The 15,907-nt window shown below is 42.1% G+C and overlaps 1 protein-coding gene across 1 annotated transcript in view; it reads left to right on the top strand.

The window, feature by feature from the left end:
- The first annotated feature begins 23 nt into the window (after positions 1-23).
- The window catches only part of Tesk2 (testis associated actin remodelling kinase 2), a 97,687-nt gene continuing 81,803 nt past the window's right edge, over positions 24-15,907 (top strand). The window contains exon 1 of the mRNA XM_021633405.2: positions 24-325. The gene's annotated coding sequence lies outside the window, so the exon portion shown is untranslated. The remainder of the gene's footprint in view (positions 326-15,907) is intronic.

Genomic DNA, 15,907 nt, shown 5'->3' with positions numbered 1-15,907 from the left:
CCCCGCCCCTGCCCCCCGGCGGCTCAGAGGCGCACCGGCGGCGAGCCGCGGAGTTTGCAGCCGCCCCGAGCGTCCCAGCGGTGGTCCGCCTCCGGGCCCCGCCGAGCGGGCGGGGAAGCAGCGCGGACCGCCAGGCCATGGCAGTAGCCCCCCGGGCCTGCGCCGCCCCCGGCCCCGCGGAGTCGCCGGCTTCTGCGCGAGGGACCCCCACGTCCTCTGCGGGCTAAAGAGCGGGGGCCGGGAGCTGCTATGCCGGCCCTGGGCCGCCTCCTCCGTCGCCTCCGGCCCGCGCAGACGCCCCCTCCGCCGCGCAGTCGAGCCTCAGGTAACGCGGGGAGAGAACGTCTGGGAGCGCGCAGCCCCGCTTGGGTCCCCGGGTCGCCGAGCACCCCGCTGCCTTCCTTGAGATTTTCGGAGAGGCGGGGACGGTCTCTCCCTTTCCCCCTTTCCTGTCCCTTGTCGCTTCCCCCGGCGTCCCGGGACAGCCCTCACCTTTCCGCCTCAGAGGCCGAGAGGCCATTGGAAGTTACACCTCGCGTTAAGGTCGTGTCTGAGCTGCCTCCCCGGTGAAGTTCTGGGGTCCTTCGCTCCCCGCCGAGTGCCTCGCCGGCCTCAGTATCCCCTTCTGCCAGGGAGATCGGGATCCCCTCCCTGCCAGCAGACGGGCTCATCGCTTCTGGACGCCCTGACTTCCAAATCCTAAGAGATTTCTCCCTCCTTTTCACTCATTTACTTTTTACACTTCTTTGTGAAGATTCTTTATCTAAACTACAGTTCAGGTTTAGCTGGAAATAAAATCCAGATTATTCGAATTGGAAAACTTTTCAGCTTGTACCTCGGAGAAAAACTTGTTGAAGAATTTGGACTTTATTCTATGGGCACAGGGAGCCATTGAAGATTGTAAACAGGAGCCTGTGAGCATTATCTCTGCGAAAGGTGAAGGGAGGATTGAAAGTAAAGACGGGAGGTTAGGAGGCCTAGGTAGTATTGTGGTACTTTGGGAGAGAGAGGATGAATAAACTGGGATAGTTGTAGGAAAATGAAAAGAATGGCATGAAATTCCAAGAATTTTCAAAATAGAGTTTAGAAGTTTGTTTGTTTGTTTTCTTCTTCTGCTTCTGTAAGAGGTTTCTCATTGGGTTGGTGGTGTTAATGGAAATAGAATGCAAAGAAGCAGTTTTGAAGAATGGTAATGTTCAGTTGTGGACAAATTCCGTTTTTCAGACAGAGCTGGAAAATTGGCCATAAAACTGAGAAAATTAGGATCTAAAGATATAAATTTGAGAGTGAAGAGAGAATATACGGGGATAACCTTAGGACCTCCTGGCAGTACTCCAGAAAGCAGAGAATTGGGCTGTGGAGCAGAGGCAGCAACGCTGAGGATAACAGGCATTGAAAGAGAGCTTTAAAGGCTTGGGACAAGAACTGGAACACAATGGCAGGCAGTATTACAGAAGCCAAAGGAAGGCCGTGTCCAGAAGGAAGGGGAGTAACCATGCATCAGGTGCTCCAGAGGTCAAGTAGAATGGGAGTTCGAAGCAAGTGAGTTTGGCAATTAGGAAGGCACTCGTTTTCTTTCCCAGGCAGTTTTGATAATCTGGTGGTTGTAATAGAGAAGTCAGCTCATGGGTTTCCAAGTGAATGGAAGGCAGCAGTGAATAAAAAGTCTTTTGTTTGTTTGTTTGTTTGCCTGTTTGCTTGCTTGCTTGCTTGAGGAAGGGTTGTGTAGCCCAGGCCAGCCTGGAACTCTGTGTGTGTTTTCACACTAGACTGGCTTTATTTTTATTGTGATCAGTTATCTGTGGATAAATCACATTTTTCTGGAGGTTTCTAACATGAGCATTACAGCCATAGGAATCATTAGAGGAAACTATCAAGGATTTATTATATTTTTCCGATTTATGTTATAGGAGTGTTTGTTGTTGTTATTGGTTTAGTTTGAGGCAGGCTCTCACTGTGTAGACTGGCTTGAAACTTACTATGTAGCTCATATTGTCCATGTATGGTATATAGGTGTATGTTCGTGTACCACATGTCCTCAGAGGTCAGGAAAGGGCATTGGGTCCCCTCGAACTGAAGATTAGCAGTATCATTAGATTATCATTGTGAGTTGCCGCGTGGGTCCTAGGGCTCAAACCCAGGTCCTCTAGAAGAGCAAAAAGTGTCCTAAACCACTGAGCTATCTCCAGCACCAAGAATAAAGGATTTGTCTTTTTTTCTTTTTCTTTCTTTCTTTTCTTTTTTTTTTTTCTTTTTTAACTCAGAGATCCACTTGCCTGTTCTGGAATTAAAGGCATGAGCCACTACATACATTTTCCCCAACACCCTAAGAACAGGAAGGAAAAAAAAAGAAGAAGAAGAAGATTGGGTTGGTCCCAAACTGGAATTTGCAAAACAGAAATACAAAATGGGGAACCACTTTACACTGCTACTGATAGTATGGGATCTACAATTGACTGCACAGTCTGAATTGGAGGTTATAAGATGGGGTTGGAAAGATGGCTCGGCTGTTAAGAGCACTGGCTGTTCTTCCAGAGAACTCAGGTTCAGTTCCTGTGCCTGCATGCCAATTAACAACTGTGTAACTCCAGTTCTGGGGGACATAACACCTTGTTCTGGCTTCCTTGGCCAATGCACACACACAAAACACAGACATACATTCAGGGAAGACACACTCATACGTATGAAGTAAATAAAAATTTTGAAAAGTAAAATCTTTAAGAAGGCTAGTGTACTTGGAGAATGAGGAGAATAACATTAAATGATAATTGAAGACCAGATTTTGTAAGAATACATGATTGGAAAGTTCAGAGTTCTTTCAAGGCAAAGATGTAACAGTCTCAGTGCTGTTGAGTTTAATGGAGCTGCAGGTTATTAAAATAGTGCAAGGGTGTTAACTGTGTTCACTCGTCATCAGTATGGTTGTCCTAAATCCAGTGTGAAAGCAGGGGGTGGAGCACAGGAGAATGCGATGGGCAGAGCCTGCATCACCAAGGAGGGACTCACATCAGAGATTCTTTGGTGTTTGTTAGAAACTAGTATTCAGGGGCTGGAGAGATGGCTCAGTGGTTAAAAGCACTGGCTGCCCTTCCAAAGGACCCGGGTTCGGTTCCCAGCACCCGCATGGCTGCTCAAAACTGTCTGTACTGCCAATTCCAAGGGTCCTGACACCTTCACACTAATGCACATAAAATAAAATGAAGTAAATTATATATATATATATATATATATATATATATATATACACATACATATATCTATACATTATAGAGATAAATGTTTGAGATGGTTCTTCAAACTCTATCCTGTGGGGTTTGGCATATGAAGGGCTTATTCTGTTTAAGACATGTACATTCCAGGAGACTAATAATCTGCTAACCCCAGCTCCTCAATGATGCTTCCTACTTAGAGTTTCAGTTAATTATAAGAAGAAAATTGTTCTCTGGCTTATTTAGAGCAGAAAGAGGAATTGTTTTTAAATACGTTTTCTCCCTGTATTAAAGTGCTTATAAGCACTTGTTAATATCATGCACTTAATTTTGTTTTGAAATATGAATGTTTTAGTAGACTTTGAAATCTGGGACAAGGACTTTTATGGGAGTTTTACCTCGTAAATGGAGCCTAACTATTACATTGTGTGTGTGGGTGATGGTGAATGTTTTGGACCAACAATGGGTATTACGCTGTTTTTCAAGTCATCAAATGAAGATGACTTCAGTGTGGTCTCAGTAGGGTTATTTTGCTGAGTGTTCAGGGCAGTTGGTTGTTAAAGAGAACATTTGTAATAATGGGTCGGTCAGCTATCCACTTCTGACATTTCATTCATTTGTTTATACTATTTATTTGTGTGTGTGTGTGTGTGTGTGTGTGTGTAAGTAGAGCATGACTTCCAGAAGTTGGATCTGACCTTCCACCATGTGGGTCTTCAAATGTGATAGCAGCGTATGATACTTTTATAAAGGCAGTGAGAAAACGGGAAATATTGGAAATCTTAATGGTAAATCAAAACTGAGAATGTGTTATTATCTCTATGGTTATAGGTAAAATACTTATCTTCTGTAAGCTTTAGTGTTTTGTTTTTAATTTAATGTTTAAAGCAGACTGCTGTGGGGCATTCCTGTAATCCTAGCATTCAGGAGGCTGAAGCAAGAAGATCATATATAGAACAGGTTAACATCCTGTTCTATATAGTCAGATCCTATCTCAAAAATACCAAAATAGTGTATTCCTCCCTTGAATTAGTCCCACTCCTGGGAACTAGTCTCACTTTTTCTTAGTAAATGTTTGCTCTGCTGAAACACACACACACACACACACACACACACACACACACACCATTCAAAAAAATCCCCAAATAAGTAAATTATATATTATACACATACACACATGTGGTATTTGAAAAATGTAATTTATTCAAGTGGTTAAATATAAAACTGTTTACATATAACGTAGGATTTTACATATTTATATATTTTGTATAAACAGTCCCAAGTCTCATGACTGTTGTGTGTACCCAGTTCCATGCTCCCTTCAAACCTCCCAACCATTTTTTAGAACTCTTAGGAGGCTGGGATCTGACGATGAATCCATGTTCTTTGGGGTTTTCTTTTTTTTTTTTTTTTGTTTTGAGACAGGGTTTCTCTGTGTAGCCCGGGATCCTCTGCCTCCCTGAGTGCTGGGTTTAAAGGCTTGCATGCCCATACCCGGCACAAATCTAGGTTCTTAAGCATGCTAGTCAAGTGTCCTGCTTAGCTACCCTTTATATTATGCCCTCACCCCTGTTTTTGTTTCTGGAGAAGGAATTGTTGAGGATAACTCTGACTTCCGTGGCACCCAGCCTGGACCTCCACACACCCCAGCTGTCTTTGCGTTCTTTTAGACTTTGTTTAGCCAAATGCTTCCAAACATGAATTTATAATCTTTTTTATTTTTCATGAAAAAGTTGCTGGTTTCTCACAGTTCTTCCCTTCTCCTCACTAGGCATGTCTTTCATTATAGTATATCTTGGAGAGCTTTTCAGATTAGTGCTTTGAGAGCTTCCTCATTCTTTTTAAAAGTTTAAATACCTTTATTATATACTATGGAATTCTTTTGGGCGTAGCTGGGTGTGGCAGAACATACTGGCAATCCTAGTTCTCTGGAGACAGAAACAGGAGGATCTCTGTAAGTTCAAGGCTAGCCTGGTCTACATAACCAGCTCCAGGACAGCCAGGACTATATAAAGGGACCTTGTCTCAAAAACAAACCCAAAACAATCCCACTTCCCTGAAGAAAGTTGTTTTTGATCCTGAGATGTGTTCATAGAGGTTCATAGGTTTGTCTGTGTGTTAGGTCACCCTGCCTCAGGGTAGTGGGGTTAAGTGGTACAGAATGGATGTTGGAGAACAAGGGGGTCATATCTGAACCCAGAGAAATGTGAAGACACCCAGTCAGTTCTGCAGGTTTACTGTTGGCTGAGACCACACTTTGAATGGAGAAGGGTGAATTCAGGAGTCAGGAAGACATCAATGCTTCTTGGAGTACAAACCAGTCTCCCTAAATATCAGCTGTTTTCTGTTGCACTAGTCCCACAAGGCTTTTCTGTACTTGGCCTAGGACCAGTCTGAATTTAACAGATTTTTTTCCCATACACTGTGTGTGTGTATGTGTGTGTGTTTTTGTGTTTGTTTGTATGTGTGTCTGTGTGTTGAGCGCTGTAGCATTTGGGGCTTTGAGTTCAAACCCCAGTGCTGCAAGGAAAAATAAGAATACCTTTCTACCTTTGTGGCCTTCCTATCTGTAGAAATAAAATCTGACTGGGTATCTAAAAGGCAATATACCACAAAAAAAAAAAAACAACACCAATATATATATATATATATATATATATATATATATATATATATATCATGCAACCAACCAAAAACAAAACAAACAGGGCTATTCTCATAGCATTTGAAGGAGGAGGCTATACATACAGCAAATGTGAGGCTGATGAAACCCTGTTCCAAAAAAATAAAACAAAAGCAACAACAAAACAGGCTGATGACATGGCTCAGTGGATGAATTTGCTCTTGCCAGACTCGAGAGAGTCTCCGAGACTCACAGGGTGAAGGAGAGAACCAGTTCCTACAGGTTGTCCTCCAGCCTCATATACACAGGTAGAGAACACCAAAAAGATACTGAACCTGTTTTGTTTTTTGGTTTATTAGATGGGGTTTCTATGTGTAGTCTTTGGCTGTGCTGGAACTCACTCTGAAGACCAGGCTGGATTTGAACTCACAGAGCTCCGCCTGACGCTGCCTCCTGAGTGCAGGGATTAAAGGTCTGCTGCACCCCCACCCAGCTAGCCTTTTAATATTCTAAGTGCAGGCCATGAATGTGTCATTTTCTTTACATGTGTGCCAGGGGATGTGCAGGGTACATTTACAAAAGCAGGATTTCTGAGTTAAAGTTGATACACATTTATTATCGAGAACTGCTCAGTTTCCGTCCTTCGGCACTTCCCATCTACATTGCTGTTTACTCAACTAACATTGCCTGTGCCATAGCCAACGCTTAAACGATGTTTGTTTTGTACAGTGAATACTATTCTAGGTGCTTTAGACACATTATCTCATTTAATCTTAGTAAGCTCCCTTTCAGGCAGACACCGTCTTTTAGATGGATATATAAAGGAATGGTTTAAGTGCTCAAATTCATAGCCGTCAAGCTGCAGAAATCCCAGTCGGCACTCTGACTGGAGGGTCAGTATTATTAATCTAGATGCCCTGCTGTCACCAGTCTTGGCTTTTTGCCAGTGTGATAGATAGCAAGAAGTGATAGGTCAGAGTGGTTTTAGTTGTTTTTTCTTAATCGTGCTAAGATGAAGTGTCTTTAATATTTGAGTCATCCCCATTTTCTGTTCTGTGAACTACTGAGCTTAATATTTTCATTTGAGTCAGGGATCTCTTTCTTTCTGATTCTTAGGACTTTATAAAAAGTTAAATGTTTGTGATGTTTCATAAGAATTTTTCCTTTTTTCTTCTTGGATGCAAGGGTGTTGAATCCAGGATGGCATGTGTGCCAAGCATCTGCTCTGCCCTCAGGCCCGTGTTGATACTTGTCTTTCTGATGTCATTTATTTTATTCCCTATAGAAGTTCTAGATTTTTGTCTTGATAAACTTCTTAATCTTCTTTTATGGCCTTTGGATTTTGAAATATAGGAAGAAAGGCCTTCCGCATTTTAGTCCTTGCCTTTTGAATCTATCCAGTTGGAACAAGGACACAGAATTGTTGTAAGGGTCAAAGTGTTTCGTGACTGTAAATCATTAGACAGATGAAATATAGTGTTGTTTACTAATTTATCTTCTGAACAAGTTGTACGGAGTCTGTCATGTCTTCCTCTGTATTAAATAGAATAGAGTGATTAGAGGTTAAAGTGACCTCACATGGAAGGACGGTAACAGCGAACCCATTGGGGAGAATGTTACAGTAAGTAACTCCACTGAGGTGGACATGACAGGACCATACTGGGAAGGATGTTACACTGACCCTAGTGGGAATGATATCCCAGTGTATTTGTGTAGTAGAGGAAATTAGGAGTCGAGCCTACAGGTACATGCCTTTGATCCTAGCACTCAGAAGGCAGAAGTGGGGCAGGCAGAGATCTGTGAGTTTGAGGGCAGCCTGGTGTCATAGTGAGATAGTACGTTCCAGGACAGCCAGGGCTCTGTAGAAGAAGCCCTGTCTCAAAAGACAAGAACGAAGAAGAGGAGGAGGAGAAAGGAGAAGAAGAAAAGAAATTTAGCATGATCTTACTGCTGTTATTTTTCTAGGACAGTTTGCATGGGCTTTTTTAAAAACTTTTTATTGATTCTTTGTGAGTTTCACATCTTGTACCCATACCATCCCATCATTTCCCTGTCCCCTTGTATCCACCTTCCTCCCTTGTAACCTGTCCCCCAAAATAAAAAACACACACACACATACACACGAAGAAACAAAACTAAATAAGACAAAGTTAGAAAACATCTCCTGGTGGAAGGTGTGGTGTGTCACGCCGTGCTCGACAGTGTGCTCCTCTGTCTACACGTCTTCTCCGGCTTCTGCGAAACCATCAGTGTTGGGTCCTCACTGGGACTCCTCCCAGTTGCCCTGCTGGTACTCTGTGCCATGGCGATCCTGCAGCTTTGGATGGGCAGGGCCAGCCCCCTCATATGCCCCCGCCGTTCACAGATGGTATAGACTTTGGGGCGGGCCTGGGTGGTAGCTGAGCTGGTCTGCCCACCAGCTCTCCCTATCCTCACCATCAGGGCAAGCTCTCCTAGGCGAACACTGCTTGGGGTAGGCCACCCATTGGCAGGAGGCAGGGCCCGCTCTCCTGCTTTCACGGCCTGGGCTTTTTTCTTTTCACAATGATTTCCACAGTGAATTCACTGTGGTAATCTTGATAAATTTGCATACTTTATTTTTTAATACATTTAAATTTTTTTCCATTCATGAGATATTTATGGAAATAACTTTTAAGGAGAAAAGGCAATACAATGTATACATCAGTACTGAAAACTGTATAGTATCATACAAAAAAAGAATTAACCTCTTGGGAAATTCATTTCTAGTTTCTGGAAAGTTTTACTTTCAGAGTAAATCCTCACAAGAACGTATCTTCTTAGCTGTCAAGTACCAGGGCTCTGCCTTTGGAGTGATTTCAGCCGCTGGGTCATTAGCAATAACATGTTCTGTCTCTTTTTCTTTAGTTAGTTTTACAGTGTGCCCTCAACTGATCTGTCCAGCCACACTCAATTAATTTAGTTCTCAGCAACTCTTTAAAAGACATTAAAAAAACATTCTGTATGTGGGGACTGGGGAGATGACCCAGTGGTTAAGATACTAGCTATTCTTTTTCAATACCCAGACCACACAGCAGGCTCACAACTATCTGTAACTCCAGTTTCAAGGGATCTGATGTTCTCTTCTGGCTTTTGTGGGCACTGTACATGCAGATAAAATATACAGGCAAAACCAATACACACAAAATAAAAGTAAACCTTAAACCTCTGTGAGTGTGTGTGGTGGGGAGAGAAAGAGAGAGAGAGTATGTATATTTATGCCATATATGTTCCGGTGCCCAAGGAGGCCTGAAGAGGCTGTTAGATCCCCTGGTGTTGGAAGTGTAGGTGGTTGTGAACCACTTGACATGGGTTATGAGTTCTGAACTCAGGGTCCTCTGGAAGAGCAGCAAGTGCTCTTATCCTCTGCCATTTCTAGCCCTTCTGAGATCATTAGAGGTATTTTCCCTCTGTCATTTCTGTTAATGTTTTATTAATAGCACCTTTATTCATTTTGCTAACTAGTATCATTTTAGGCTATCTCTTCCAGCAGTGATCTTTTCACTGAGACCATTTCCTACTGCACTGTTCAGCTGCCTGGGTTTTTGTTTGTTTGTTTTGCATATTATAGTTTTATTGGTTTTTGTATTAGAATCTGACAAGAAGTTTTGAATTATCTTTGCTCTCACAAATGTTTATGCTATTTGTTTTGAGTACAGTTCCTGCTGATTGGCATGAATTTATAACTTTGGGAAACTCAGGAAAATTGTGATTATCAAAGTAATGCATATTCACTAATGAAGAGTTGGAAAATAACAAATAGAAGAAGATGAAAACATTGGGAAGCTAGCATAGTGGCATATGCCTATAAACTCAGTACTCAGAAGGATCTTAAGTTTGAAGATAGCCTAGACTACATAGCAAGACAGTCTCAAAAAAGCTGGGGATGAAAAAGGAATTGGGAAGTAGAGAGGATTTCAGAAGAAGATATAGGTCATAATCTGCTTGTCTTAGTGTTCTGTTGAGGTGAAGAGATACCTTGACCAAGGGAACTCTGATAAGAAAATCTTTTTTTTTTCTTTTTCAAGACAGGGATTTTTTGTGTAGCCCTGATTGTCCTGGAACTAGCTCTGTAGACCAAACTGCCCTGGAACTCAGAGATCCACCTGCCTCTGCCTCCCAAGTGCTGGGATTAAAGGCATGCATCACTACTGCATTTAATTGGGGGCTTGCTTATGGTTTCAGAGGTTTAGTCCATTATCATGATGGCAAGGAGCATGGAGGCATTCAGGCAGACATCCTGATCTAGAGAGAAAAAGAGAGAGAGTGAGAACACAGGGCAAGTGAGCAACTGAGCCTGGCATGGGCCTATGAAACCTTGAATCCCACCTTCAGTGACATACTTTCTCCCACAAGAACACACCTACTCATCCTTCTGATCCTTTCGAACAGTGCTGCTCTCTGGGCATTCAAATATATGGGCAGTAGTGGCCATTGTTATTCAAATCACCACACTGCCCAAAATTCACTAAGTTAGTAGCTATTTTGAATAATAATCATTTTGAACATACATATATCCTCTTTTGTTGTACATGTCTATATTGTTAAAATCTCAAGGCTTGGCATGGTATCTGGCCTCTAGAAGTGTTAAAGTATTTGTTGACTAAGCAAATGAAAGAATGAATGTATGCCAGGTAGTGGTGGCGCACATCTTTAATCCCAGCACTTGGGAGGCAGAGGCAGGCGGATCTCTGAGTTCCAGGCCAGCCTGGTCTACAGAGTGAGTTAACAGCCAGGGCTACACAGAGAAACCTTGTTTCAGAAAAAAAGGAAGGAAGAAAGAAAGTATATTTTTCAAATAGAGTTTGAATTTCAGTAAGGAGGGATAGCTCAGTTGGTAAAGTGCTTGCTGTACATAGATGAGATTTGACCCAAGTATGACTTCCAAATCTCATGTAGAATGTTGGGATATAGTGGCAGACACCTGTAATCCCAATGCTAGAGAAACAGAGAGGACAATCCCTAGGGCTCACTGGCCAGCCAGTCCAGTATAATCAGCACGAGCCAGTCAGAGACTGCCTTAAAACTCAAAACACCAACTGGAGATGCACACAAGCACAAGTACCAGAACACGCCTGCACCTTCAAACACACGAAGTTTGAATCTCAACAACGAAAAGCCAGGCTAAATCCAAAACAAAAAACTCCCAGAGTTTGAATGTCTCAATGTCTGAATCTTAACTTTTCCCCTCAGCTGTACATTTTGATTTATATCCAGTACTAAAAGTTATATACCATAATTCATTTGAAGGTGAGCAGTTTCAAGTCCAAGTCCTTATGGAGTTCATAGTCCAGAAGAAAACAGATAAGCAGTAGCTAATGTACAGCAAGATAACTGTAATAAGAATCTGTGCAGGACAACATCATATCAAAACACAGACAAAGGACATTAAAAGGTCAGAGAACGCTTGTCCTTTTGATTGTCGAGAGACCGTGTGGAAGAAATCAAGAACACACCAAGGAGAAAGAGTGTTTCATGCAGGGGCACTCACATGTGAGCAGGAGTTACAAATAAGCAGCTTAAAGGAGAAAGTCTTTCTTCTGGCTCACAATTCAAGGTTACAGTCCACTGTGCTGGAGAAGTCAAGGGGGCAGGAACGTGAAGCAGGTGGTTCCGACTCATTCAGGATCAGAAAGCAGAGAGAGAGAATGAATTAGCGTGCTTCTGCTCAGTTTCCCTGCTCCGGCTCAGCCAGGGGTGGTGTTAATCACCGTGTGTGGGTCTTTTCGCCTCAACTAATGCAATGAAGATGGTCCTCCCAGACACGCGCAGGCGAGGTGACTGTCAGGTGACTCTAGATTTTGTCACGTTGACAGTTAGCACTAACCTCCATTTTTAGATTGTGTCTATGGGCAGAGGAGTAGAGAGAAGGTGCAGGAGGGTGGGAGCTCAGCAGTTAACACTAGCTCAGCAGTTAAGCGCAGTGACTGCAGCTGGGCAGTGGTGGCGCATGCCTTTATTTATTGCCAGCACTAGGGAGGCAGAGGCGGGTGAGTTCTAGGAGAAAGCCTGTCTTCAAAAACCAAAAACTAAAACAAACCAAAAAACCAAAACAAAACAAAAAATGGAAAACACTGACTGCTCTTCCAGAGGACCTGGGTATAATTCCCAGCACCCACATGTTGGCAAGCGACTGTCCCTCCAGTTTCAGAGGATCTAACATTCTGTTCTGGCCTCTGCAGCCTCTGCATGCGTATGATGCACAGACAACATGCATACAACATACATGCAGATGCACAGACACATACACATGAATAAAAATAAATCTCAAAACATTTCCGTTTTATTTCTTTGGTTTTACAGGGTTTCTCTGGGTAGCCTTGGCTGCCCTAGACTCCCTTTGTAGACCAGGCTGGCCTTGAACAAACAGAGATCTATCTTCCTCTGCCTCCCTGAGTGCTGGGATTAAAGGCACCATGCCCAGCTTCAAAAAAAGTTTTAAGAAAGGAAAAAAAAAAAAAAAAAGGAAATTGAAGATAACAGTAGGGATTAAATGAGGAGGAGTGTTGTTATATATGAAGCATTGTTAGAAGTTTACCCGCCATGGAGACTGGATTGTAAGGCATGTGAGTCTGGCACTTGGAAGACCCAAAAGACATTTGATAAACACCAGTCACTAAGAGTGAGCATGGGGGGTTGGAGAGGTGGCTCAGCAGTTCAGAGTGCTCACTGCTCTTCACAGCTGTCTGTAATTCCAGCTGCAGCTGATGGGATGTCCTCTTCTGGACTCTGGGTACCCAAACATACACGGCATACATTCACATAAACACAATGCATACATGTGAAAAAAAAAGTTGGAATGAAGTCGACCATCAGAAAGTACTGTAATAGCTGGAATGAGGAATATTATTTAAGCTGAGACAGAAAAGAAATGGCATTAGAAAAGTGGTGTAAGTCTGAAGGATAATGATTAGGTTGTTTAGTTTTCTTTTCTTCCTATTTTCTTCCCAGATTATGCTAACTTTAGGGGAGCATAGTTCTTTAAAACCAAGCTAAATAACTTTATAAGAAGCAGATATCGATTGGCGGTGGTGGCACACATCTGTAATCCCAGCACTCTGGAGGCAGAGGCAGGCTGGTCTCTGAGTTCCAAGGCCAGTCTGGTCAACAGAGCCAGTTCCAGGACAGTCAGAGCTACACAGAGAAACCATGTCTGGAACCAAAAAAAAAAAAAAAAAATATTGCTGAAGATTTTCTACTTCCGTCCTCCCCACACCAGGGTTTTTTGTGTAGCTCTGGCTGTCTTGAACTCTCTGTAGACCAGGTGGCCTCACAGAGATCTGCCTGCCTCTGCCTCCCAGTACTGGGATTACAGGCGTGCACCACACTCAACCTTTTATACTTCTTTTGTTGAGACAGAATCTCTTGTAGCACCTTGGACTGGCATAGCAGTGCAGCCTCAGCCCAGATCACTGAAGATTTTCAGTTGTCATTAACTGTCATAGTTGTGGGTCATTTCCTTCCAGCTAGTTTGAAATGCTGTTGAAATCTTTCCTGCCTCTGAAATAGTGAGACTATTGTTACAGAAAAATACATGTTTTGGTGTATATTTGGTACTTATAGTATTTGGTATTCATTAAAATTGGTTGTTTTAACTATTAGCATCAGTTATATTCAAAAGAAGTAATGTATACTACAAAGCCAATGCTTTTCTTTTATTGGGAATAGAAAGTCTGTAAGAATCAGAACATCCAGGCAGGGAGCGGATGTAGCTCGGTTGCAGGAGTGCTTGCCCATCGTGCATGAGTTCGGGGTAACTGTATAAAACCACCATGGTGGAGCATGCCAATGATCCTACCTCTTGGGAGGTAGAGGTGGGAGGATCAGAAATTGGATGTCATCCTTGGTTTACACAGTTTTAACTTTCTAAACTCTTTTTTTTTTTTTTAATTATTCTGTGTGGGTGGGTTTATAGCACATGTGAGACTGTCAGAGGACAACTTTCAGGAGTCCTTTCCTTACTGTGGGAACCGGAATTTGAACTCAGGTTGTCAGATCTCGCTGACCTCACATTTTGGTCAGTTAATAGAAAGGTTTCCTAGCCAGATGTGGTGGCTGATACAAGCAATTTCAGTACTCAGGAGGAAGAAGCAGGAGAAGATTACCCTGAGTTCAGCGTCGAGCTGGACTGCATAATATGTTCCAGGCTAGCCTTGACTACAGGGTGAAATTTTATCTCAGTGAAACAGCAAACTAATGAAACCAAACAAAAACGACAGAAATTCCTGTGATGATTAAGAGATTAGAGCTGATTTACCTCCAAATGTCTTTGTAACTCCCATCCTAAATTTCTATTTTCTGTTATGACTCAATGCCTGGTCTGAGCCTGGTGGATCTAGTTTCATAGCAAATATGAACTATCTTTTGATCTGTCTGGCACTAGTAGGTGCTATTGTGTATGTTTGCAGCTAACTAAGTAGGGGTGCCAGTTTTCATGCTAGAATGCCTTTGGTTTGAATGGCGATGGAAACTTATTATTTCCCAGCAGGCTGTCAAGCTCAGCAGTATTGCTTTTAGTTTTAATTATGCAGCCATCCTGAAATGTGTCTGTATTTGCTGTGTTGGTCCATAGAAAGGATAACTGCTGAGCTGACCTGCATGTAGATTTGATGTGTGTTTGGTCTTGAAACACAGCTAATATGCTTGTCACATTTCCAGAATGAATTCATTCATTTTCCAGAAAAAATTCATTCTGGAAAATGAATGGCCAATTTAGATATCACACATAGCACATTCTTATTTTTAGATCAGTTAAAGAATTTTTATGATTTTAGAAAAAAATTATTAGGGTATTAGCATATCATGTTTGCATTCTTTTTCTATTCTTTATATCTAGGCTGTAAAAATTGTTGTTTTCCTCACTTTGAGAGTCAACACCAACTTTTAAAATTTTATTTTATTTTGAGTTTTTGAGACAGGGTTTCTCTGTGTAGCCTCAGCTGGCTGTTCTGGCACTTGCTCAGTTGACCAGGCTGTCATCAATTCATCACCAACTTTATGTATGCTCGATTTCTTATTTGGATGGACATTAAGGATTTTCAATGATGGCTGACAATATGTTATTCTGTTGACAGCTGATATTGTTTCGGTATCAGAAGTTCAGGGTCATCCTCAGCTACTTAGGGGATTTAAGGTCAGCCTGGCTTTCTGTGATACCCTTTCTCAAAGAGAAAGAAAAAGAAACGAACACTGTATGATTAGAAGAGCAAAGAAGGAATGGCAGTGAGTTGGCATGCTTTTCCTGATAGTTTGTCATCCATTCCTTAGAAAACCTGTTTTTTTTTTGGGGGGGGAGTGTAGAAACAACAATTAAACAAACCTCTAAATGAACAAAACCCCAGGATAAACAAACAGGCAAACAGCAGTTCAACAACAAAAAGTCTATTAGAATCATGGTAGTTTTTAACTTTCTAGTAATTAAATGACTGAAGGCTTTTAGGAGCATTAGTGGGGGCTGGAGAGACGGCTCATAGGTTACGAGCACTGTCTGCTCTTTTAGAGGTCCTGGGTTCAGGTCCCAACAACCACATGGTGGCTCACAACCATCTATAATGAGATCCGTGCCCTCTTCTGCACTGTTTATATAGTAAATAAATACAACTTAAAAAAAAAAAAAAAGCCTTAGAGCAGAGGTTCTCAACTTTCCTCATGCGGTGACCCTTTAATACAGTTCCTCATGTTGTGGTAACCCGAACCATAACATTATTTTGTTGTTATTTCATAACTGTAATTTTGTTACTGTATGAGTCATAATGCAAATATCTGATATGTGACCTTCAAGAGCCACTGCCTTAGAGGTTGCTAGAGAGATAGCATCTGTATACATTTTAGTCTCCTTGTTCAGGGAGGGTAGGAACTAGTAACTTGCTATAATTAACAAATGTAGCCATGTTTGAGGAGTGGTAAGTGCTTAGCTTTGGAAACTTAGCTTTTGAACCCCAAGTCTGTCATTAATTACCTTCCATCAGGTCTTAATTTGGCAGTCTTACCTACCTCCCCTTTTTATTATTTGAGAGGAAAATCTCATTGTGAAGCCTAGGGGAGAAAAATTGTTCTG

The sequence above is a fragment of the Meriones unguiculatus genome, chromosome 3 (genome assembly GCF_030254825.1).
Source record: "Meriones unguiculatus strain TT.TT164.6M chromosome 3, Bangor_MerUng_6.1, whole genome shotgun sequence".
NCBI classification, from domain to species: Eukaryota; Metazoa; Chordata; class Mammalia; order Rodentia; family Muridae; genus Meriones; species Meriones unguiculatus.
This window is presented reverse-complemented; position numbering and strand designations above follow the sequence as displayed.